Below are 24,732 nucleotides of genomic sequence, written 5' to 3'. Positions count from 1 at the left end.
TTTTCAAATATATTTGATGAGATATTTTCCATATGCGAATCAAATGCTTAATATTCAAAATTTGCAAATAATACCCTAAAGTTCCTTCGAATAAAAACAAATCATGTGGACGAGCATTGCATGCATCATTTGCATAAGCAGGTGTTGTTTCCAGCCTCTGGTCTTGTGGTCTAACTCTGTACTCTTCATTTATTTTGAAGACAAGCTGACTCATCGGTACTACACCAGAGCCAACTCTTCCAGATTGATGGATCATCTCGAGCAAGAGAACCGAGAGCTAAAAGAGGAAGTCGCCAGACTGAGCGCTTTGATGGAATCTTTTCTGGAAGCTCAGAACCAGCCGTCTCCAACACCTGCAACTCCTCCCCAGAGGACTGCTATTTCCGAGGTTGTTTCTTCGATAGTGCCAGCTGCCAGTGCCCACTTCGTGCCAACAGCCATGCCGTCCGGGTTTCCGTGGGGGATGCCTCCCGGCTTTATGCCTGATATTCCTGCGCCAACATTTGCTTCCATACCGGCATCTAGCCCGGTCATTGCTGTGCCTCCTCCTGTCGTGCATACCGTTCCCAGGGTAGACGACACCATCTATCATTCTGAGCCGTCTGAGGGCCCAGATTTTCATGAGAAGATGGATGCTATGAATGGCCAATTTCTTGAACTCCGCAAGGAATTGAAGAATCTTCGAGGAAAAGATTTGTTCGGCAAGTTTGCCGCCGAGCTCTGTTTAGTTCCCGGTGTGAAAATACCTGTCAAATTCAAGGTCCCAGACTTTGAGAAGTACAAGGGGAACACCTGCCCTCTCAGCCACCTGGTTATGTATGCCAGGAAAATGTCTACTCAAACGGATAATGATCAGTTGCTCATTCATTATTTCCAGGACAGTCTGTCCGATGCTGCACTGCGTTGGTATATGAGTTTGGACAGTGCAAACATCCGTTCCTTCAATGATCTTGGCGAAGCCTTCGTCAAGCAATACAAATACAACGTGGATATGGATCCCGACCGGGATCAGCTCAGGGCCATGTCCCAGAAGGATAAAGAGACATTCAAAGAGTATGCCCAGAGGTGGCGAGAGCTGGCAACTCAGATTACTCCTCCGCTGGAAGAGAAGGAAATGACCAAGATCTTTCTGAAGACCTTGAGCTCATTCTATTACGAGCGGATGATCGCTAGTGCTCCTTCTGATTTCACCGAGATGGTGAACATGGGGATGCGACTAGAGGAAGGAGTCCGTGAAGGACGTCTGACCAAGGATGAAGGCTCTTCTAGCAAGCGGTATGGGGCGTTTGCAAAGAAGAAAGATGGAGAGGCACATGCTGTGCAATCCCATGTCAAACCCAGAAGACCCTCCGTGAGGAGGAAGCCTGTGCGTTCAGCCGGCAACCAGCACCAGGTGGCTCACATAGCACCTGTCTTCAGAGACAACAATCAGCAATATCATCATCAGCAACACAATAATCAACAACCATCTCAACAGTATCAGCAATAGCATCGTCCTCAACAGCAGGCCTACCAGCCTCGCAATAGTAATCCAGCTAGTACGAGTTATGAAAGGAAGAAGATCACTTTCGATCCAATTCCTGTGTCATATGCAGAGCTGTATCCCTCTTTGATAGAGCGGAAATTGATTACTCCCAGGGATCCTCCGGTTATAGCTGTCTCCTTGGTAGACCATGGATTCACGAGGCTGGCGCCGTGACATCCACCCTACACCAGAAGCTGAAATTCGTCAAGAACAAGAAACTGGTGGTCGTAGGGGGAGAAAAGGCTCTCCTGGTTAGCCACTTGTCTTCTTTCTCATATATTGATGCTGAGGATGAAGTTGGAACGCCTTTCCAAGCTTTATCTATTGCTGAGCCGATTGAGAAGAAGTCTCCTTCATTTGCTTCCTATCGTGATGCAAAACTGGCCATTGAATATGGTGCAGTTGCTGGTTTAGGGAAGATGATCGAGCTTGAAGACAACAAATCCCGGGCTGGCATTGGCTATTCTTCTGGGGCATTCAACAAGCGAGGATTGTTCAAGAGTGGAGGTTTCATCCATGCTGATCAAGCCGAGGAAGCTGCTGCTATCTTGGAAGAGGATATAGAGGACTTGAGCAACTTTGTTATCCCTGGCGGGATCTGCCATAATTGGGTCGCTGTGGATGTTCCTACGGTCATAAGTCAGCGTAACTTGTTCACTTTGTTCAAAACCCTTCTCCCATGCCAAAAGGAGAAGTGATGACATTGTTGGCAGCATTTATACAATGATATTTTCATTCAATTAATGCATTGTTAAACATTTGTTTTCCTTTTGTTTCCACTTTTTGCTTTCGCATGAAATCAGTGATCACAAAAAACCCTAAAAACAAGAATAAAAGCAACCTTTTTCATCTGCATAATGGTTTGCTTGTTTAAATTCTAAAGTTTTTTATTATCCAAAATCATTATGCAGGTTGATTCTAAAACCCATTGAACATAATGATCCAACGCCATCTCCCAATTTTGAATTCCCTGTATTTGAGGCAGAGGAAGATGATGTTGAAGGGATTCCTGATGAGATTACCCGTCTCCTTGAGCATGAGAAGAAGATCATTCAGCCGCATCTCGAAGATCTGGAAACAATCAACTTGGGGTCTGAAGATTGTGTTCGCATGGTGAAGATTGGGGCACTTCTTGAAGAGTCTGTCAAGAAGGGGTTGATCAGTTTGCTACGAGAATATTCCGATATCTTTGCTTGGTCGTATGAAGACATGCCGGGTCTAGATACAGATATTGTGCAATATTTCCTGCCTTTGAAGCCTGAGTGCGTGCCTGTGAAGCAGAAGCTCAGAAGAACTCATCCCGATATGGCAGTGAAGATCAAAGAGGAGGTTCAGAAGCAAATTGATGCGGGGTTTCTGGTGACTTCCACATATCCTCAATGGGTGGCCAATATCGTGTCTGTGCCTAAGAAAGACGGAAAAGTCCGTATGTGTGTTGATTACAGAGATTTGAATAAGGCTAGTCCTAAAGATGATTTCCCTCTACCACACATTGATATGTTGGTAGACAATACAGCTAAATTCAAAGTCTTTTCCTTTATGGATGGATTTTCCGGATATAATCAAATCAAGATGGCACCCGAAGATATGGAGAAGACAACATTCATCACACCTTGGGGAACATTCTGTTATCAAGTGATGCCCTTCGGTTTGAAGAACGCCGGAGCTACGTATCAACGAGCTATGACTACCTTGTTTCATGATATGATGCACAAGGAGATAGAGGTCTATGTTGATGATATGATTGCTAAGTCCCGAACGGAAGTTGAACATGCTGAGCATTTGTTGAAGCTTTTTCAGCGTCTGAGGAAGTTTAGACTTCGTCTGAATCCGAACAAATGTACATTTGGAGTCCGTTCTGGCAAGTTGTTGGGTTTTGTTGTCAGCGAGAGAGGTATTGAAGTTGATCCTGCAAAGGTCAAAGGGATACAAGAAATGCCTGCACCCAAAACTGAGAACCAAGTCCGAGGTTTTCTTGGCCGCTTGAATTATATTTCCAGATTTATATCCCACATGACTGCCACATGTGCGCCGATATTCAAGCTCCTCCGGAAAGATCAATCTAATGATTGGACCGAGGATTGCCAGAAAGATTTCGACAGTATCAAAGAATATCTGTCTGAACCTCTGATCTTGTCTCCGCCTGTAGAAGGAAGAACTCTGATCATGTATTTGACTGTTCTTGAAGACTCGATGGGTTGTGTACTCGGTCAACAAGATGAATCAGGGAAGAAAGAATCTGCTATATACTACCCCAGTAAGAAGTTTACTGATTGTGAGTCTCGGTACTCTATGCTTGAGAGGACGTGCTGTGCTTTGGCTTGGGCTGCTAAGCGTTTGCGCCAGTACATGATAAATCATACAACTTGGTTGATATCCAGAATGGATCCAATCAAGTATATTTTCGAGAAGCCTGCTTTAACTGGAAGGATTGCCCGTTGGCAGATGTTGTTGTCTGAGTATGATATCGAGTATCGAGCTCAGAAAGCTATCAAAGGTAGTATCTTGGCTGACCATTTAGCGCACCAGCCGATCGAAGATCATCAGTCTGTTCAGTACGACTTCCCAGATGAGGAGATTCTGTATTTGAAAATGAAAGATTGTGATGAGCCTACACTTGATGAAGGTCCGGAACCTGGTTCTAGATGGACGATGGTGTTTGATGGCGCTGTGAATCAGTACGAAAATGGTATTGGGGCAATAATCATTACTCCTCATGGCACGCATATTCCGTTTACAGCAAGGCTAACTTTCAAATGCACGAATTTCATGGCTGAGTATGAAGCCTGTATTATGGGATTGGAAGAATGTATTGATTTGAGAATCAAGCATCTTGATGTGTATGGTGATTCGGCCCTGGCTATTAATCAGATCAAGGGAGAATGGGAGACGAATCAGCCAGGTCTCATTCCGTATAGAGATTATGCAAAAAGGATTTCAACATTCTTTACAGAAGTTGACTTTCATCATATTCCTCGAGAGGATAATCGGATGGCAGATGCTCTTGCTACGCTTGCTTCAATGATTGTAGTGAAGTATTGGAATGAAGTTCCCAACATTACCGTGATGCGCTTGGATAGACCAACTCACGTGTTTGCAGTTGAAGAAGTGAATGATGACAAGCCTTGGTATTTTGATATCAAGAATTTCCTCCAGAACCAAGTCTACCCGCCTGGGGCATCTGTGAAAGATAGGAAAACTTTGAGAAGGTTGTCAGGTAGTTTCTACCTCAGTGGTGAAGTGCTATATAAGAGAAATTTTGACATGGTTTTGCTCAGATGCATGGATAGACACGAAGCAAACCTGTTGATAACTGAGGTCCATGAGGGTTCATTTGGTACTCATTCCAATGGACATGCCATGGCTAGAAAGATGTTGAGAGCAGGCTACTATTGGCTGACAATGGAGTCTGACTGCTGCAAATATGTGAAGAAATGCCACAAGTGTCAGATTTATGCGGACAAGATTCATATTCCTCCGACACTTCTGAATGTGATTTCATCACCATGGCCTTTCTCTATGTGGGGAATCGACATGATCGGCATGATTGAACCGAAATCATCCAATGGGCACAGGTTTATTCTCGTAGCAATTGACTACTTCACCAAATGGGTTGAAGCCGCTTTGTATGCGAATGTGACCAGGCAGGCAGTCGTGAAGTTTATTAAGAATCAACTTATTTGCCGTTATGGTGTGCCAGATAAGATCATTATTGATAATGGATCTAATCTGAACAATAAGATGATGGAAGAGTTGTGCACTGAGTTCAAGATTGCACACCATAACTCCTCTCCTTACAAACCAAAGATGAATGGGGTTGTTGAAGCTGCTAATAAGAATATCAAGAAGATTATCCAGAAGATGACAGTCACGTACAAAGATTGGCATGAGATGCTGCCATTTGCTTTGCATGGTTATCGTACATCTGTCCGCACTTCAACAGGGGCAACCCCTTTCTCTCTTGTTTATGGCATGGAAGTTGTTCTCCCAGTAGAGGTGCAGATCCCGTCAATGAGAGTCTTGATGGAAGCTAAGTTGACTGATGCTGAATGGATTCAGAGTCGTTATGACCAGTTGAATTTGATTGAAGAGAAGCGATTGACTGCCATGTGTCATGGTCAGTTATATCAGCAGAGAATGAAGAAAGCATTCGATAAGAAGGTCAAGCCTCGTGTGTTCCGAGAAGGTGACCTCGTGCTCAAGAAAGTCTTGTCTTTCGCGCTCGATTCCAGGGGCAAGTGGACTCCAAACTATGAAGGTCCATATGTTGTTAAGAGAGCCTTTTCAGGCGGTGCTTTGATGCTTACAACAATGGATAGGGAGGATTTCACTCGTCCTGTGAATTCAGATGCAGTCAAGAAATACTTTGCCTAAAAAAAAGTATATAAAAGAAAAACAGAATAGCTTGCTAAGTTGAAAACCCGAAAGGGCGGCTTAGGCAAAAATGAGCGTCTCGGTGGAGAACCCGCAAGGGTGATCCAGGCAAAAATTAGAGACTTGAAAAAAAAGAATATTTGCATCCCGCTAGATTGAGTACCTCACCCTGGGGCAATCTAGGCAAAAATTAGGGATTTGGCAAGTAACTGCATCCTGACAAGACTTTCTGTTCCACAGTTGTCTGTTCGTCAGAGATTATCGATTCGTCGTCAACTGAAGCTTTGAATACATCGAAATTCAAATTGGTATAGAAAGGATCATTATGTTCAATGTATCCCTCTTCCAATATATATCACTGATTTCAAATTTGTACAGATCTATGGGGTCTTGCCATTTGCAGGCTACCATTCCATCAAATAAATTTGAGCTTTTATCCAATTATTTGCACTCTTATTTGTTTCAATTCAACAAATGTTTTGCATGTTTTAATTGATAAAATGTCATTGTTTAAACAAATAAAATTTTTCAAAATTTGTTGTTTTAAACAAAGTGAACGTTCACAATGATGATAGGAATACTTAAGAATTTCTCAATGCTCTCCCAAGGGTGGCATGATTTCCAACAGGGTAAGACATTTGTTCATATTCTTGGCTTGGTTGTATCCTTTTTCTCCAGATTGTGGTTAGGGTTGTTCCCTAAGCAGAGCTTCTGTTGAGATTTTGTTCCCCAAGCAGAGTGTTTGTTGAGAACTTCACAATCCTCTCCAACAATGTTCTCTCCCCAGCATGGGTGTTTCCCTTTTGGAAGATTCGGCAGTTGGGTTGATATCCCGGTACTTCGACTGTTTCCTCAATACAGTCACCAGCGGAGTGTTGGCATGATATAATTCATTTATGCTATATCTCCCCATCAGAGCGTTTGTTGAGGTTTTCACCTCCTATCCCTTCAGCAGAGCAGTGATTATTTCCTTCTTAGCAGCTTGGTATTTTCCTCTTGGGAGGTTCAGTATTTGGTGGTTGATCCCCAGCTCTCCTCCTCATCCCCAGTGGAGCCGCCAGTAGATTTGTGGTATGATGGATTGTATCTGTGATGTTTCCCTACAGAATCCCCGCCAGGGTCGGTATCCCCAGTTGGGTCGGTTGGTGACCTATCATCTTTAGATTTTGGTGATTTCCTAATTCTTTTGAGTCCCCAGTAGAGTGGCTTATGTGCAGAATCCACTTGTGTGATCTATTTTTCCCTCAGTGGGTTTATCCCCAATGGAGCGGCTGACAGTTTCCCCGGGTAGAGTTGCTTGTGCGGCTAGATTCTACTTGTGTGTTCTGTTCTCTTCAGCAGTTCTTGCTTGTGCAGTGAACTCTTGTTTCCCAGTTGATACTGAGAATCCCTCTGCAAGAAATCTCGGGATTTCTCCATTTCCCCAACAGATTTGTCTTTGTGGCAGTTTCTGCCTGTTGCGAGCTTCTGTTCCCTAGTTGGGTTGATTGTTGATCCACCACTCAGAGATTTTGTGATTTCTTTGATATCTCTGATCTTTTGCTTTCCAACGGATCTTTGCTTCTCAGGATGTAGATCTCCAGCAGATTGGCTTTCCAGTTGGATTTCTTTGGATTTTTCCTCTGGAAGTGTAGTACCGGGCGTTTGATTCCTGGGCCTGTTTGTGTTAGACATGTCTGTTTTGTTAGCATTCATCAAACATAAATCACGCATATTCGTGCATACTTTCAACATTCAGATATTCATGATTGCATTTTTTGCCATATATCTTTTGTTTGTTGTCTCTTGCTAATGGTGATATAGATTTCTCCCGTAGATCTTCCCAAGCAGATGTCGGGTGTCTAATCTCTCAATATAGAGTCAGCCCCATAAGCAGAAAGTGTCTGTCTTTCCTTCTGCAATTCCCCACTGAGATATATCCTCGTGGATGACGGTTTTTTCCGTTTCCTCCCAACACATATATTGGGATGGATATTCCTATTGAGTTATATCCTCATTAGGACGAGTCTAGTTTCAGTTTGCCTTTTTGGTTTGATCATGAATTGGCATTTTTCAACTGTCTCTTGTGCTTCCCTGTGGAATAAATGAATGAATTGCCCAGTAACCGGCAATAATTCTTTCTATCCCCAGCGGAGTTTGGGCCTCTACCCAATATCCGGTAGTTGTAAGTCCTATGTTCCCCTTTCCCTCTTGGCGGAATTTGTGGTTGTATACCTTTTATTCCTCAGGAGAGTTATTGGTTTTCTACCCAGTACCCGGTAGTTGTAAATCCTGCATACCTTTTTCCCTTTTGTGGAATAGGTGTTTGTGAACATTCTTTATTCCTCAGCAAGAGTCGTTGGTTTTCTACCCCGTATTCGGTAGTTGTGAACCCTTTTTTCCTTGCTCTTCAGCAGTTGGTGGTTTGTTATAAACCCTATTTTGTTTGCCCCAGCGGAGTCTGTGCTTCTTGTGGATAATTGCCGGATGCTAGCAATTTTATCCTCAGCCAGATTTTTGTGGTCTTCTACCCCGTATTCGGTAGTTGTAAATCCTAATTTCTCCCCTTTGCAGAGTTAACCATGTTGTTCATCCTAACCGATGATGGTTACTCTTTGTGGTTATCTTCATCCGGTATTCGATGTTGATATTTCCTCCGTGCTTCTGGGTAATTGCTCTGAGTAAGCAATTGTATCCCCAGCAAGTCTTCTGGATAATTGCCGGATGCTAGCAATTTTATCCTCAGTGGGTCCTTTCACTGTATGCCAGTGATTTGTTCCCCGGATCATTGATGTTTATCAATGCATCCCCAGTGAGTCCCCTTTCATTTACCCTTTTTGCTTGGTAATGATTGTTGCTCCCTTTGATCGGTCATCTTTATATACCTAGTTTTGGTATCCCGATGCCTTTCTTTTCGGTCGATTTATCCTTTATTAACCCAGTAACCGGTTGTGGATAATCTTCCATGTGAGTATAATATCCACGTTCTGACGGTAATGGATAATATATCTCATGCACTCTTCAGTCGAAGCCTGTTGTGTTTCCCCAGTCGAGTAAGATTCGTATTCCTTTGTGGAATCGAATATTTGATATGTCTCTTGGATGATTGCCGGATGCTTGCAATTTATCCCCTGGGAGTCATCTTTCGTTTACCCTGTTGTTGTTGGTATCGATTGTCTCTCTTTTCGGTTGGCCACCTATTATATACCCAGTAACCGGTATCCCTGGTGTTCCTTCCATGCGAGTATATTGTCTACGTTCTGACGGTAATAGATAATATATCTCATGCGAGTATACTATCCACGTTCTGACGGTAATGGATATTATATCTCATGCGCTCTTTGGTTTTTCCAGCTGAGTAAGATTCGTTTTCCCGTTGCGGATTCGAATGTCCATCCTATAAGTCGATTTGCTTTTTCAAACCCTCCTTTCGGATGATGAGTGTTTTGGCATATATACCAATTCACGCTTTGGTCGGTCACCTATTATATACCCAGTAACCGGTATCCCTGGTGTTCCTTCCTTTCTGCTCCCTATTATGACCTTGGTCCCTGTGGAGTCAGATTTTCCTGAGTTGATGTACCTTTTTTAGGTCTTCCTCAGATGTTTGGTTGATTGATATCTCTCACCTTTATACTGGTCTTAGATATTCATTCTTCCTGTGTTTGTTACCCTTATACCGGTAACACCTCATCTTGCAGTTTTTCTCCAGGAGAGTCTCTTTGTTAGATATTTCCCAGTGGAGTTTCCGTTGTGATTTTACCCTTTTGTTGTATTGGCGTTTTCCCCAATATAGGCAGTTTTCCCCGGCAGGGAGGTTCTGTGTGAATCTTTCCCCGGTCCGAGTCCGGATTTTCATCCGAAGTATCCCTCGTGGATAGTTTTGAGTCAGCTTGAGTCTTTCCAATGGATGTGTTTTCCTTTGGAATTCTTCTTTTCCCTGTTTGAGTCCTTTACTCCCCAGTGAGCTCTCTAGTCCAGTCCTTCACGCAGTGTCAGTTTTTTCCCCTAATTCATAGTCGTGTCCTGCTCACGCATTTTTTTTCTTATCCCCATGAGAATCCTGTTAGAGTCTCTGTTCCTGGTGAGTGTATTACTCCGATGGATCGTCTTTTCTTTGTGGACCAATATTCCCCACAGAGTTTCTTTTGCATGCATACATTTGCATCATGAGGTCTCTTAGGGACCAAAATTTGTCTCATTACTGTTATTTAAGCCCATTCTACCGCGCCGAGATGAAGATTTTAACCTTCACTTCTCCGGCTAGAATGACCTTAAATAGGGGCATCTGTAAGACCCCAATTTTGTCCCTAAGATCCCTCATGGCATCATATCATATCATTGCATTGCCTCAAGGATCATTGGACACCTTGCTTCCTCCCCTGTGGGTGGGTCATCTTTTTGAGAGTGATTCTTGGTCACCAAGCATTCCTTGCATTTGTATATCATTGTTTTTCTTTCTATCACTAACCAAAAAGAACAAAAATATGTCATCTAACCTTTGTTTTGTAGATGAAGCATCAACAGTCAAGGCAATTCAGGTCTTTCATTGAGCAATAGAAGGTGGTCATTCTTGAGATTTGGACCCCACAATCATTCACAAGAGTTCATATGAGCTATGATGTCATTTTGAAGCAAAATCCCAAGTGGTAGAGGCTTGAATCTCATCAGAACATTTTCAGGTCAACTGAAGGCCTAGAAAATCAACTGCAAAGTCAACTGTCGATTTGGAGGTGGGAAGTGATTAGAAATACTTCATTCATGTTCAAACAGGTCTCATTTGACATTTCAAACACTCACATTGTAGAATTTGGGGTCCAGTCAAAACTTTCCAAAAATAGAAAGTGACCTATAATTTGAACTTTCCAAAAATGGAAAGATTTTGGACCAACTTCAACTTCAAATTACATCATCAAGAAAGCTTCAAATAAAATTTTGTTGAACATGAAAGTTGTAGATCTTTCTCTCCCATTTCCAAAATATCCAAGATCATCAATTTCTCATGTGTGGTTAAGGAGATATGATCAAAACATGGCAAAGTGTGCATGGAACTTCAAATGGCCATAACTTTTCAACCAAAGCTCCAAAATGAGTGGTTCTTTTTGCAACATTCTCCTCTTGACCTCTAATTTCCAAATCATGCATCACATTACATGAATTATCATCACATGAGCACTTGTTAATCCATTGGCTTTTTGGAGGGAAATCTTAAAATTCAAATTTGGTGCATGGTTTGAACCTTTTGCAATTGCCATTGGTTTTAAAATTGGATTTTAAGTGAAAATGAAGGGAATTCGTGCACTGTTCACACATGCATTCCATGCATAAGGGTGAAAAACCAATTTGCACATACACCTTAAAACTTGACTAATCTCATTAGCATTTGGCTTAAGCATGATTTAAACATAATTAGCAAGGCATATATAAAGAAAATCATAACTGTTTTCAGGGAGGGGCACTCATTTTTTTCAGATCTAGATCAAGAATCTCAAATTTTTCTCTCAAAAATTTCTTCCAAATTCTTCACATCCAAGCCGTGGCAAGTGCTAGATTCATGATCCTGAACCTCTGTTGAACAAGTTTGCACGTGGAATTGAAGCAATTGGTGCCAAATTGAAGCATACTCGAAGATGGAAGCATTCATGGTGATTCCAAAATTTGTTGGATTCAGGTGTTGTTGAGCTTCCAATTCATCATCAATCACCTCAATAATCATTGTAGAGGAACTGTAAGGCATTGCTGAGCTTTGTGGAGCACGATTCCAACTTCTGCTCTTCAAGAGGTTACAATTCGAACCTCTTATTTTTGAATTTCCTTGCCATGATGTTGTAGATCTAAGTATGCTGGTAATTCTGAGCTTGGAATCGTGCAAATTGGTGTTGTTTTGAGTGAGATACGATAGATTGAAGTTTTGATGATGACTTTTAATTTCTTCGATCCGTGCTTGTTTTGGTGTTTTATGTTGAAATGATTATGGATCTTGAATGTGCATTGCATGATGAATCGATTGGTATGCTTTTGGATGATTTCTGGACACATTTTTTATTTTCTGGAAAATCCAGATGAAGATCTTCATGATCTTCATCTTCAACTTTGAATGTTCATCCATTTTCCAGAATTGCTACGGTTTTTGCTGCGGAGTTTATAGATTAGCTGCGGATTTGTTTAGGCCACGCTTTCTGACTTTTTCTACAACGCTTTTCTGTTGCCATTGTTGGCGCGCTAGGGTTTGAGTCCATACGACGTCGTTTAGGTTGAGCGCGCCACATTTGAAAATTTGTTTGGTTCGATTCCGGGCGTTGGTAATTATTCAAATGCTTCATTATTTTTCTCATTTTCCCTCCTTTGACCATGCTATGCTCATCTTTGATTTTCAATTTTTTCTTCAACTTCATAAAATCATATAAAATTGAAAATTCATCCAAATTCACTCTAATTTTTTGCATTGTGATCCTTGTTCTCTCTAGTTTTTTATCATCATAATTTTACAAGTTGTGCTTGGCTGGATAATGATTTGTGCTAAAATGATTGAACATGTGTCCTTATTTGACCTTGCCTTGCTTATACCTTTGTGAAATGCTTGATTCTTATCCAATGAATGTGAAATCTTGCATGCTATAACTAGACACATTGCTTGACATTTTGGTTTTGATTTGGCATTTTTATCAATTACCAATTCTGTTTTATGATTGTTCTAAGTTGGTGTGACAATTTGTGTCACACCTTTTGATGATCAACTTGTATGATGAGTTTGCCATGCCAATTGGTGTCCTATGCTTCTGATTTTTTGTGTGATGCATGTTATGAATGTTGTGATGGCTCATGAATTTTGTTGGAATTATTTGAATTATTTCTGATTTAATTGAGATTTTTCATTCTGGTTGATCACATTTGAGATTTAAAATTGCTTTGAACTTCATTTGATCATGAAATGCATTTGGTTAATGATATTGATATGAGACCTTTTGGAATGTGTCAAGATGTGATTGAAGTTGATTCATGTTAAATTTCAAGTTCTGTTTTGAATTTTTTCTCCATCTTTGACCCTAGGCTTGGACCTAGTGGTTTGTTGCTTACCTTTGAGCTTTGATTTCAGGTTGAGCATTCAAGTTACATGGTTGGTGATGCTCCATCACTTGGGCATTGATGTTTGCCTTTGATTACTAACCTTTGTGTGTTTTGTAGGTTGATGTTAACTCATTTGAGTTTGACTTTTGGTTTATACATTTTGTACATTGGGATTGTTTGTTGCTTATTGATTGTTGTCTGTTTGTCTGAGTATTGTACTGATTTGTTTGATGTTTCTACAGGTACATAAGTTGCTTTGAGTTCATTTTGAACTTTGCTTTGCTTGGTTGCTTAACCACTTAGGTATAATCCCTCTTCTTCATGTAGTCTGGAAGACCTATTGTTATTGGTAGGCACCTGTCTGAAGTCCTCCTTAAGAGGCAATGCTTGTGATTGTTTACTCTTTGTGCCAAGCAGGAAAAGTCCTCTTATGAGGCAATTGGCAGATAAAAGAGATGTGTAATCCATCTCCTGCTACTCAGTGTGTCATTCACTTTGCTCACACAATATGTTGATGCATTGTGAATAATAACCCAAGATCTTATAGAGTCAATCATTTGTGGAGAAGAGTTCCAACTTTCTGAACTCCCACACTTTCTATTGTTTAAAGCTCTCCCTGACCAGAGATAAGAGCTATGAGGCACACCCCTCATCTCCATTTCATCTGCTTCACCCTAAATCTCAATGTTAGGGTTAAGAGCACAATGACCCCATTCCAGTTGGCTGTAAAAGCCTAACCTTGCTTGAGCCTAATTGATTGTGTATAGTTTGTGCTAATTGACTTGTTTGTTTGCTTACTTGATTCATCTGTGCATATTTGCTTATGTGTACCTTTGTGCATTTATCATCATTAATGGTATATCATTGCATGATCATTGTTCATATCTTTGTGACATCTTTGTTTGTCCATTGAGGAGTCAATTGTAAGTCCATTAATTGGCAGTTGTTTCCTATGATCTGGAGGGATTTGGAACTAAGACCATTCATTGGCATTCCTTTCCTTGGAGTCGAGTGTAAGACCATTTATTGGCAACTTGTTTCCTCTTGCTTATTGCATTCTTTGTTTTGTTTTGTGAGGAGTCAATTGTAAGTCCATTTATTGGCAGTTGTTTCTTATGATCATTCCTGTGAGACTAGTATAAGTCCATTGATTGGCATCTGGTATCCATGTTTCATTTTGCTTTGGGAGATTGGTATAAGTCCATTGATTGGCATCTGGTATCCCTGTTTTGCTTTGGGAGATTGGTATAAGTCCATTGATTGGCATCTGGTATCCCTGTTTTGTTTTGTGAGATTGGAATAAGTCCATTGATTGGCATCCGGTATCCATTTACTTTGTTCATTTGTTATTTGCTTGTTGCCTATTCCAAAGGAACCACTTGAATCATCTACATATGATCTCAAGAGGTGAACATCTAAGAAGTTTTACTTCCTCACCCTCCCACCTTTTTGTTTCCTTTAAACCTCCATTTGCATGTTAATCCAAAACCAGAAAACTATTGTGCAAACATTCTCATTTCTTTTCAAATTAGAAACCTAGGCCTTAAGCCTTTGATTTTTCAAACTTCATTTTGATAATACTTCTTTTGAATTGAATTCTAATCATACTTTGACCATTTTTTGTGAATAATCCTAATTGGTTAATTTCACTCATTCAATTGTTTTGTGGCTTTGTCCATTCTTGATAAGTTTTCATGCATTAGCCATAGGTTTGATTTATCTTGGTTGGTTGATGTTAATCTCACCTTTTGTCCTTAGTGATTGAATTGTAAGACTTCCTTGCTTATTATAGGGTTAACCCCTCACTAGCAAGTTGAAGCTTTTCTCACATGGTGGACTTGTTGTTTGTATAGGTTAAGTTTTCTCCCGTGGATAACGAAAGACCTTAGGGCTTTTGTTTTAAAATCAATTCACTCATATTTGGGAAATATTTTAGCCGAACTACGGCGTTTTGATCCTTACCTTCCATGGAAAGGTACGTAGGCAACGGGTTCATCCGTTCAAACACAAAAATAGTAACTTGTATATTCTTTTCCCATCCCTTCCATCCATGTTTGCACAATAAATATTTCATAAACAAATAACATTTCGTACAACAAGTGTGAAAAGGGCTCCCTAGGAGTACCTAGGACGTTTTGGGTGCCTAACACCTTCCCATTGCGTAATTAACCCCTTACCCAGATCTCTGATCTTTTCATTAGTTTTCTATGTGTAAAACTTCTTAGGCTTTTGTTCGCTTTTTAGCCATTCCTTTGGATAAATAAAAGTGCGGTGGCGACTCGATTCTTTGTATGCTTTGCTTTTGGTTTAATCAATAAATCATAAAGTGACGAATACACCGCTACAGAAAAGTGGCGACTCTGATGGGGAAGAGGGTATTCTCCTTGGTGGTTTTGCCTACTTTTCACCCTTGTTTATTTGTTATATGGCATATTTTTGTACAATTTGGGATTACTGTATTGATTGTAATGATTGAATTGCTTGATATACAATTGCTTGTTTGCTTGGTGATCTCTGTGAGATGAGTTCTGTACCCGAATTCGAGTGCACCTTAGGATAGGAGAATGGTATAGTCTTGTCGACTTGTGTGGAGTATTCCTTAGCAAGTTGACTTGCGTGTCCATTCACTTGGTGGAGGTCATGTTGGATTAATAATGTCACACAAGTCATTTGTGGTTAGGCATTATTCTTTCAATCATGTGCCTTAGAAGCCAAGGACCTTAGTTTACCAAGCCCATCTTGGCCTATTTTAGGACGTAGTGCGGAGGTCGTCCAGATGTAAGATCAGATGCGATTGTTACGCGATACTACACTCATAAGAGTCTCTCTTGAGAATATTTTTGGAATACGAGTATTCGTTCCTCCGATAATATTTGATAGATGGGATGATGACTATGGGAACCTCTGGTAGAACATGATCGGCAGGTTTAAACCCTAGTACACTCCCTTTGGGTGGTTCTTAACCGAGACTCCATGCTCGTGACTCTCAACAAACCCGTGATTCATGGTTGAGTCGTTCAGACATCCTTAATATCAATGGAACTTGGGTGTCGATAAGGTGTAAACCATAATCCACCAAAATGGATGATTGATATTAAGGATGATTGAGCCGGTTCATGTATTGTTAATATCAATGGAACTTGGGTGTCGATAAGGTGTAAACCATAATCCACCAAAATGGATGATTGATATTAAGGATACTATGAGATTTCCCATGACCTTTGTCTGGTGTGTTTTGCTTGATCCTTGAGTGTGGTTGCTGCATTCATACATTCATGCATTCATCTGCATTCATGTCATCAGAAAAAATCAGAAAATTTTCAAGGAACTTAAAGGGTTTATTTGCAAAATTTTCAGACATGGAAAGACCAAAAAGGCATACAAAGAAGTACAGCTTTAGACAACCCGATGTGAAAGAGTTAAGGAATCTGACATCCTATGTATTAGATCCCTTGGGTTTCAAAGCTCGTTATGGGAAGCTTCTGCCTCTGTTGACCACTCAGGTTGATGAAGGGTTGATGAGTACTCTGGCGCAGTTCTATGATCCTTTGTATCACTGCTTCTCTTTTCCGGACTTTCAGCTGTTGCCTACGCTTGAGGAGTATGCTCATCTTGTGGGTATTCCTATTCTGGATCAGGTGCCGTTCAGTGGCTTAGAGAGTATTCCGACTTCTCGAGAGATTGCAGATTTGTTGCACATAGATGAATCCTTGATTGAAGCGCATATGACCACCAAAGGTGGAATTCAGGGTCTTCCTTCTGATTTCCTCATTGCTCAAGCTACCGTTTATAGGAAGGCCATGAGTGAGGATGCCTTTGAGGCCATATTCGTGCTGCTCATCTATGGTTTGGTATTGTTCCCCAACATCGACAAATTTGTGGATGTGAACGCCATTAGGATCTTCTCTGTTCTTAATCCTGTTCCGACTTTGTTGGGTGATACCTATTTCTCTTTGCATTTGAGGAATGCAAAGGGTGAAGGAGCTATTGTGTGCTGTTTGCCTCTGTTGTATAAGTGGTTTATTTCTCACTTACCGCAGACGGTTGCTTTCAAGGAGAACAAGGGATGTCTACAGTGGTCTACGAGACTTATGTCTCTCACTAATGATGATATCTCTTGGTATGATCGCGTGTATGATACAGTTCAGATTATTGATTATTGTGGTGAATTCCCTAATGTGCATCTTCTTGGTACATGTGGTGGGATCAGCTACAACCCTATCTTAGCACGTCGTCAGCTTGGGTTCCCCCGAAAGGATAAACCTCATAACATTCTATTAGAAGGTGTGTTCTTTCAGGAGGGTAAAGATCCCCAAGGTCTGAAAGCCAGGATGGTCCGCGCTTGGCGCAAGATTCACAAGAAGGGTAGAAACGAGTTGGGTCCGAAGAACTGCATTGCTTTGGAGCCATATACTTCTTGGGTCAGACAGAGAGCTTCTGAGTATCTTATGCCATATGATTATCCGAGACCTACACCGTTGGTTGTGGCTGGGCCTTCAACCCTCCCTAACCAAGGCGGAGAGGAGTTGAGAGAAGAAAACCTTTCACGTGCCTAGATCCGTGAAAGAGAAGAGTTGCTTCAGCAAATCAAGGAGAAGGACGCTCTGATCGAATTCCTCGAGCACCAGGTGATAGATGATCCGAATGATACCTGGACTTCTCTGCTTCCTCAGTCTTCCAAATTCTGGAAGAGGAAGTATGATCGACTTGCTAAGGAGAAAACAGATATGGAAGCAGAATATGAGAGAGAGATCAAGAAGCTTTGTGTATCTCGTCTTCCAGCATCTCGAGCTTCTAAGGATCCATAGGATGTTTATTTTCCTTTTCCCTTGTAATAATCAACAATGTTGTACTTCTTTGTCTCGAATATATTTGATGAGATATTTTCCATATGCGATTAAATGCTTAAATATTCAAAATTGCAAATAATACCCTAAAAGTTCCTTGAAATGAAAACAAAGCATATGCACAAGCATTGCATGCATCATTTCGCATAAGCAGGTGTTGTTCTGGTCTCCTTGTCTGTGGCCTAACTCTGTGCTCTTCATTTATTTTGAAGACAAGATGACTCATCGGTACTACACCCGAGCCAATTCTGCAAGAGTGATGGATCAACTTGAACAAGAGAACCGCGAGCTGAAGGAAGAAGTCGCTAGACTGAGTGCTCTGATGGAGCAATTCTTGGCCGCCCAGAATCAACCGTCTCCACCGCCTGCAACTCCTCCCCAGAGGACTGTTATATCTGAAGTAGTTTCTTCAACTGTTCCAGCTGCCAGTGCTCACTTCATGCCAGCCATGCCAGCCGGGTTTCCGTGGGGTATGCCTCCAGGTTTTATGCCAAATATTCTAGCTCCTACCTTTGCTTCCATGCCGACATCTAGCCCGGTCCTTGCGATGCCTCCTCCTTTCGTGCATACCACTCCCAGGGTAGACGACACCATCTATCATTCGGAGCCGTCTGAGGGCCCAGATGTTAATGAAAAGATGGATGCGATGAACGACCAATTTCTTGAACTCCGCAAGGAATTGAAGACCCTCCGAGGAAAGGATTTGTTCGGCAAATCTGCTGCTGAACTCTGCTTGGTTCCCGGTGTTAAGATACCCGTCAAATTCAAAGTCCCTGACTTTGAGAAGTATAAGGGGAACACCTGCCCGCTCAGCCACCTGGTCATGTACGCCAGGAAAATGTCTACTCAGACTGATAATGATCAACTGCTGATTCATTATTTTCAGGATAGTTTGTCTGGTGCAGCTCTTCGTTGGTATATGAGCCTTGATAGTGCAAACATCCGTTCCTTCAACGATCTTGGCGAAGCCTTCGTCAAGCAATACAAATATAATATTGATATGGCTCCTGACCATGATCAACTCAGAGCCATGTCTCAGAAGGACAAAGAGATATTTAAGGAATACGCCCAGAGGTGGCGAGAGCTGGCAGCTCAGATTACTCCTCCGCTGGAAGAGAAGGAGATGACTAAGATCTTTCTGAAGACTCTTAGTTCATTTTATTATGAGCGGGTGGTCGCGAGTGCTCCCTCTGATTTCACCGAAATGGTGAACATGGGGATGCGTTTGGAGGAAGGTGTCCGGGAAGGACGGTTGACTAAGGATGAAGGCTCTTCTAAACGATATGGGGCATTTAAGAAGAAAGATAGGGAGGCACATGCTGTGCAATCTCATGCTAAACCTAGAAGACCCTCTGCCAAGAGGAAGCCTATGCGTCACGCCAGCGGTCAGCATCAGGTGGCTCATATAGCACCTGTCTTCAGAGACAACAATCAGCATAATCAGCAACAACCTCAGTATCAACAGCAACATCGTCCACAGCAACAGGCTTACCAGCCTCGTGGCAACAGTAATCAGGCTAATTTGAATTATGATAGGAAGAAGATCACTTTCGATCCTATTCCTACGTCATATGCTGAGCTTTATCCCTCTTTAATAGAGCGGAAACTGATTACCCCGAGGGATCCTCCGACTGTGCCTGCTAACCCGCAGTGGTGGTACAAGCCTGGCCAGCATTATGTTTATCATTCCGGTGCTCCCGGTCACAATATAGAGAATTGCTATCCATTGAAGACTAAGGTGCAAGACCTTATGCGATGCGGCATTCTGAGCTTTGAGGACTCAGGCCCCAATGTTACGAAGAACCCATTGCCCGAGCATGGGAAGTCGGTTAACATGGTCCAGGGTTGCCCTGGCAAATATAAGGTCAAATATGTAAGTCATATTCGACAGTTATTGGTCGAGTTGCATCGTCTGCTGTGTGATTACAGTCATATGGAGCACGACCATGACAGATGCCGTATCTGCTCTGTTAATCGTTTGGGTTGCCGCCAAGTGCGCAGAGAGCTTCAAGAGCTGCTAGATGACGATACCATTGAGATTCTTCAAAACCGAAATGTTGATGAAGATTAACCAGAAGTAAATGTGATTTCTCCTGTGTTCAAGATTCCTGAGCCTGTTGTCATCCGTTATGATGGTAGCAAGCCGAAGGTCTCTCCTTGTTTGGTGATCAAACCTGCGGGCCCTGTGCCTTATTCTTCAGATAGAGTTATTCCCTTCCGATATAATCCAGTTGCTGTGGAAGATGGGAAAGAAGTGATGTTGCCTTCAACCTCTGTGGTGAATATTGCTGATGTGAGCGGGTTGACCCGTAGTGGTCGTGTGTTTTCTGCACCCTCGAAGCCTCACGGTGTTTCTGATTCTGCCGAGCGTCCGGTTGGGACTGCGGTGAATGTTCCGAATCCGGCACTTGCTGTTGCCAAACCCTCCTCTGTACAAAAGACTCCTGCTTCTTCTGTTGGCCCGAGTGGCACTGTGAATGAAGATTGTGATGAGATGCTAAGGCTCATCAAGAAGAGTGAGTACAACGTTGTAGACCAGCTTCTACAAACGCCGTCCAAGATCTCCGTGCTATCTTTGCTTCTGAATTCAGAACCCCATAGGGAGGCTCTGCAGAAAGTATTGGATCTGGCTTATGTTGATCATGACGTCACCATTGAACAGTTTGACAGTATCGTTGCAAACATCACTGCTTGCAACACTTTGAGTTTCTGTGACGCTAATCTCCCTGAGGAGGGAAGAGACCACAACATGGCTTTACATATTTCTATGAATTGCAAGACTGATGCCATGTCCAACGTGCTGGTGGACACTGGGTCATCTCTAAATGCATTGCCGAAGACCACTCTTTCGAGATTCTCATATCAGGCAGAGTGGTGTTGTTGTGAAAGCTTTTGATGGGTCGCGTAAGACCGTGATTGGGGAAGTTGATCTCCCAATCAAGATTGGACCAAGTGATTTCCAAGTTACCTTTCAGGTTATGGATATCCACCCATCTTATAGTTGTCTCCTTGGTAGACCATGGATTCACGAGGCTGGCGCCGTGACATCCACCCTACACCAGAAGCTGAAATTCGTCAAGAACAAGAAACTGGTGGTGGTAGGGGGAGAAAAGGCTCTCCTGGTTAGCCACTTGTCTTCTTTCTCATATATTGATGCTGAGGATGAAGTTGGAACGCCTTTCCAAGCTTTATCTATTGCTGAGCCGATTGAGAAGAAGTCTCCTTCATCTGCTTCCTATCGTGATGCAAAACTGGCCATTGAATGTGGTGCAGTTGCTGGTTTAGGGAAGATGGTCGAGCTTGAAGAAAACAAATCCCGGGCTGGCATTGGCTATTCTTCTGGGGCATTCAACAAGCGAGGACTGTTCAAGAGTGGAGGTTTCATCCATGCTGATCAAGCCGAGGAAGCTGCTGCTATCTTGGAAGAGGATATAGAGGACTTGAGCAACTTTTTTATCCCTGCGGGATCTGCCATAATTGGGTCGCTGTGGATGTTCCTACGGTCATTCATAAGTCAGCGTAACTTGTTCACTTTGTTCAAAACCCTTCTCCCATGCCAAAAGGAGAAGTGATGACATTGTTGGCAGCATTTATACAATGATATTTTCATTCAATTAATGCATTGTTAAACATTTGTTTTCCTTTTGTTTTCACTTTTTGCTTTCGCATGAAATCAGTGATCACAAAAAACCCTAAAAACAAGAATAAAAGTAACCTTTTTCATCTGCATAATGGTTTGCTTGTTTAAATTCTAAAGTTTTTTATTATCCAAAATCATTATGCAGGTTGATTCTAAAACCCATTGAACATAATGATCCAACGCCATCTCCCAATTTTGAATTCCCTGTATTTGAGGCAGAGGAAGATGATGTTGAAGGGATTCCTGTTGAGATTACCCGTCTCCTTGAGCACGAGAAGAAGATCATTCAGCCGCATCTCGAAGATCTGGAAACAGTCAACTTGGGGTCTGAAGATTGTGTTCGCATGGTGAAGATTGGGGCACTTCTTGAAGAGTCTGTCAAGAAGGGGTTGATCAGTTTGCTAAGAGAATATTCCGATATCTTTGCTTGGTCGTATGACGACATGCCGGGTCTAGATACAGATATTGTGCAACATTTCCTGCCTTTGAAGCCTGAGTACGTTCCTGTGAAGCAGAAGCTCAGAAGAACTCATCCCGATATGGCAGTGAAGATCAAAGAGGAGGTTCAGAAGCAAATTGATGCGGGGTTTCTGGTGACTTCCACATATCCTCAATGGGTGGCCAATATCGTGCCTGTGCCTAAGAAAGACGGAAAAGTCCATATGTGTGTTGATTACAGAGATTTGAATAAGGCTAGTCCTAAAGATGATTTCCCTCTACCACACATTGATATGTTGGTAGACAATACAGCTAAATTCAAAGTCTTTTCCTTTATGGACGGATTTTCCGGATATAATCAAATAAAGATGACACCCGAAGATATGGAGAAGACAACATTCATCACACCTTGGGCAACATTCTGTTATCGAGTGATGCCCTTCGGTTTGAAGAACGCCGGAGCCACGTATCAACGAGCTATGACTACCGTGTTTCATGATATGATGCACAAGGAGATAGAGGTCTATGTTGATGATATGATTGCTAAGTCCCGAACGGAAGTTGAACATGCTGAGCATTTGTTGAAGCTTTTTCAGCGTCTGAGGAAGTTCAGACTTCGTCTGAATCCGAACAAATGTACATTTGGAGTCCGTTCTGGCAAGTTGTTGGGTTTTGTTGTCAGCGAGAGAGGTATTGAAGTTGATCCTGCAAAGGTTAAAGCGATACAAGAAATGCCTGCACCCAAAACTGAGAAGCAAGTCCGAGGTTTTCTTGGCCGCTTGAATTATATTTCCAGATTTATATCCCACATGACTGCCACATGTGCGCCAATATTCAATCTCCTCCGGAAAGATCAATCTCATGATTGGACCGAGGATTGCCAGAAAGCTTTCGACAGTATCAAAGAATATTTGTTTGAACCTCCGATCTTGTCTCCGCCTGTAGAAGGAAGACCTCTGATCATGTATTTGACTGTTCTTGAAGACTCGATGGATTGTGTACTCGGTCAACAAGATGAATCAGGGAAGAAAGAATCTGCTATATACTACCTCAGTAAGAAGTTTACTGATTGTGAGTCTCGGTACTCTATGCTTGAGAGGACGTGTTGTGCTTTGGCTTGGGCTGCTAAGCGTTTGCGCCAGTACATGATAAATCATACAACTTGGTTGATATCCAGAATGGATCCAATCAAGTATATTTTCGAGAAGCCTGCTTTAACTGGGAGGATTTCCCGTTGGCAGATGTTGTTGTCTGAGTATGATATCGAGTATCGAGCTCAGAAAGTTATCAAAGGTAGTATCTTGGCTGACCATTTAGCGCACCAGTCGATCGAAGATCATCAGTCTGTTCAGTATGACTTCCCAAATGAGGAGATTCTATATTTGAAAATGAAAGATTGTGATGAGCCTACACTTGATGAAGGTCCGGAACCTGGTTCCAGATGGACGATGGTGTTTGATGGCGCTGTGAATCAGTACGGAAATGGTATTGGGGCAGTAATCATTACTCCTCATGGCACGCATATTCCGTTTACAGCAAGGCTAACTTTCAAATGCACGAATAACATGGCTGAGTATGAAGCCTGTATTATGGGATTGGAAGAATGTATTGATTTGAGAATCAAGCATCTTGATGTGTATGGTGATTCGGCCCTGGTTGTTAATCAGATCAAGGGAGAATGGGAGACGAATCAGCCAGGTCTCATTCCGTATAGAGATTATGCAAGGAGGATTTCAACGTTCTTTACAGAAGTTGACTTTCATCATATTCCTCGAGAGGATAATCGGATGGCAGATGCTCTTGCTACGCTTGCTTCAATGATTGTAGTGAAGTATTGGAATGAAGTTCCCAACATTACCGTGATGCGCTTGGATAGACCAGCTCACGTGTTTGCAGTTGAAGAAGTGAATGATGACAAGCCTTGGTATTTTGATATCAAGAATTTCCTCCAGAACCAGGTCTACCCGCCTGGGGCATCTGTGAAAGATAGGAAAACTTTGAGAAGGTTGTCAGGTAGTTTCTACCTCAGTGGTGAAGTGCTATATAAGAGAAATTTTGACATGGTTTTGCTCATATGCGTGGATAGACACGAAGCAAACCTGTTGATGACTGAGGTCCATGAGGGTTCATTTGGTACTCATTCCAATGGACATGCCATGGCTAGAAAGATGTTGAGAGCAGGCTACTATTGGCTGACAATGGAGTCTGACTGCTGCAAATATGTGAAGAAATGCCACAAGTGTCAGATTTATGCGGACAAGATTCATATTCCTCCGACACTTTTGAATGTGATTTCATCACCATGGCCTTTCTCTATGTGGGGAATCGACATGATCGGCATGATTGAACCGAAAGCGTCCAATGGGCACAGGTTTATTCTCGTAGCAATTGACTACTTCACCAAATGGGTTGAAGCCGCTTCGTATGCGAATGTGACCAGGCAGGCAGTCGTGAAGTTTATTAAGAATCAGCTTATTTGCCGTTATGGTGTGCCAGATAAGATCATTACTGATAATGGATCTAATCTGAACAATAAGATGATGGAAGAGTTGTACGCTGAGTTCAAGATTGCACACCATAACTCCTCTCCTTACAGACCAAAGATGAATGGGGCTGTTGAAGCTGCTAATAAGAATATCAAGAAGATTATCCAGAAGATGACAGTCACGTACAAAGATTGGCATGAGATGCTGCCATTTGCTTTGCATGGTTATCGTACATCTGTCCGCACTTCAACAGGGGCAACCCCTTTCTCTCTTGTTTATGGCATGGAAGTTGTTCTCCCAGTAGAGGTGGAGATCCCGTCAATGAGAGTCTTGATGGAAGCCAAGTTGAGTGATGCTGAATGGATTCAGAGTCGT

The sequence above is a fragment of the Lathyrus oleraceus genome, chromosome 4 (genome assembly GCF_024323335.1).
Source record: "Lathyrus oleraceus cultivar Zhongwan6 chromosome 4, CAAS_Psat_ZW6_1.0, whole genome shotgun sequence".
In the NCBI taxonomy this organism is placed as follows: domain Eukaryota; kingdom Viridiplantae; phylum Streptophyta; class Magnoliopsida; order Fabales; family Fabaceae; genus Lathyrus; species Lathyrus oleraceus.
Note: the sequence above shows the minus strand (reverse complement) of the source record.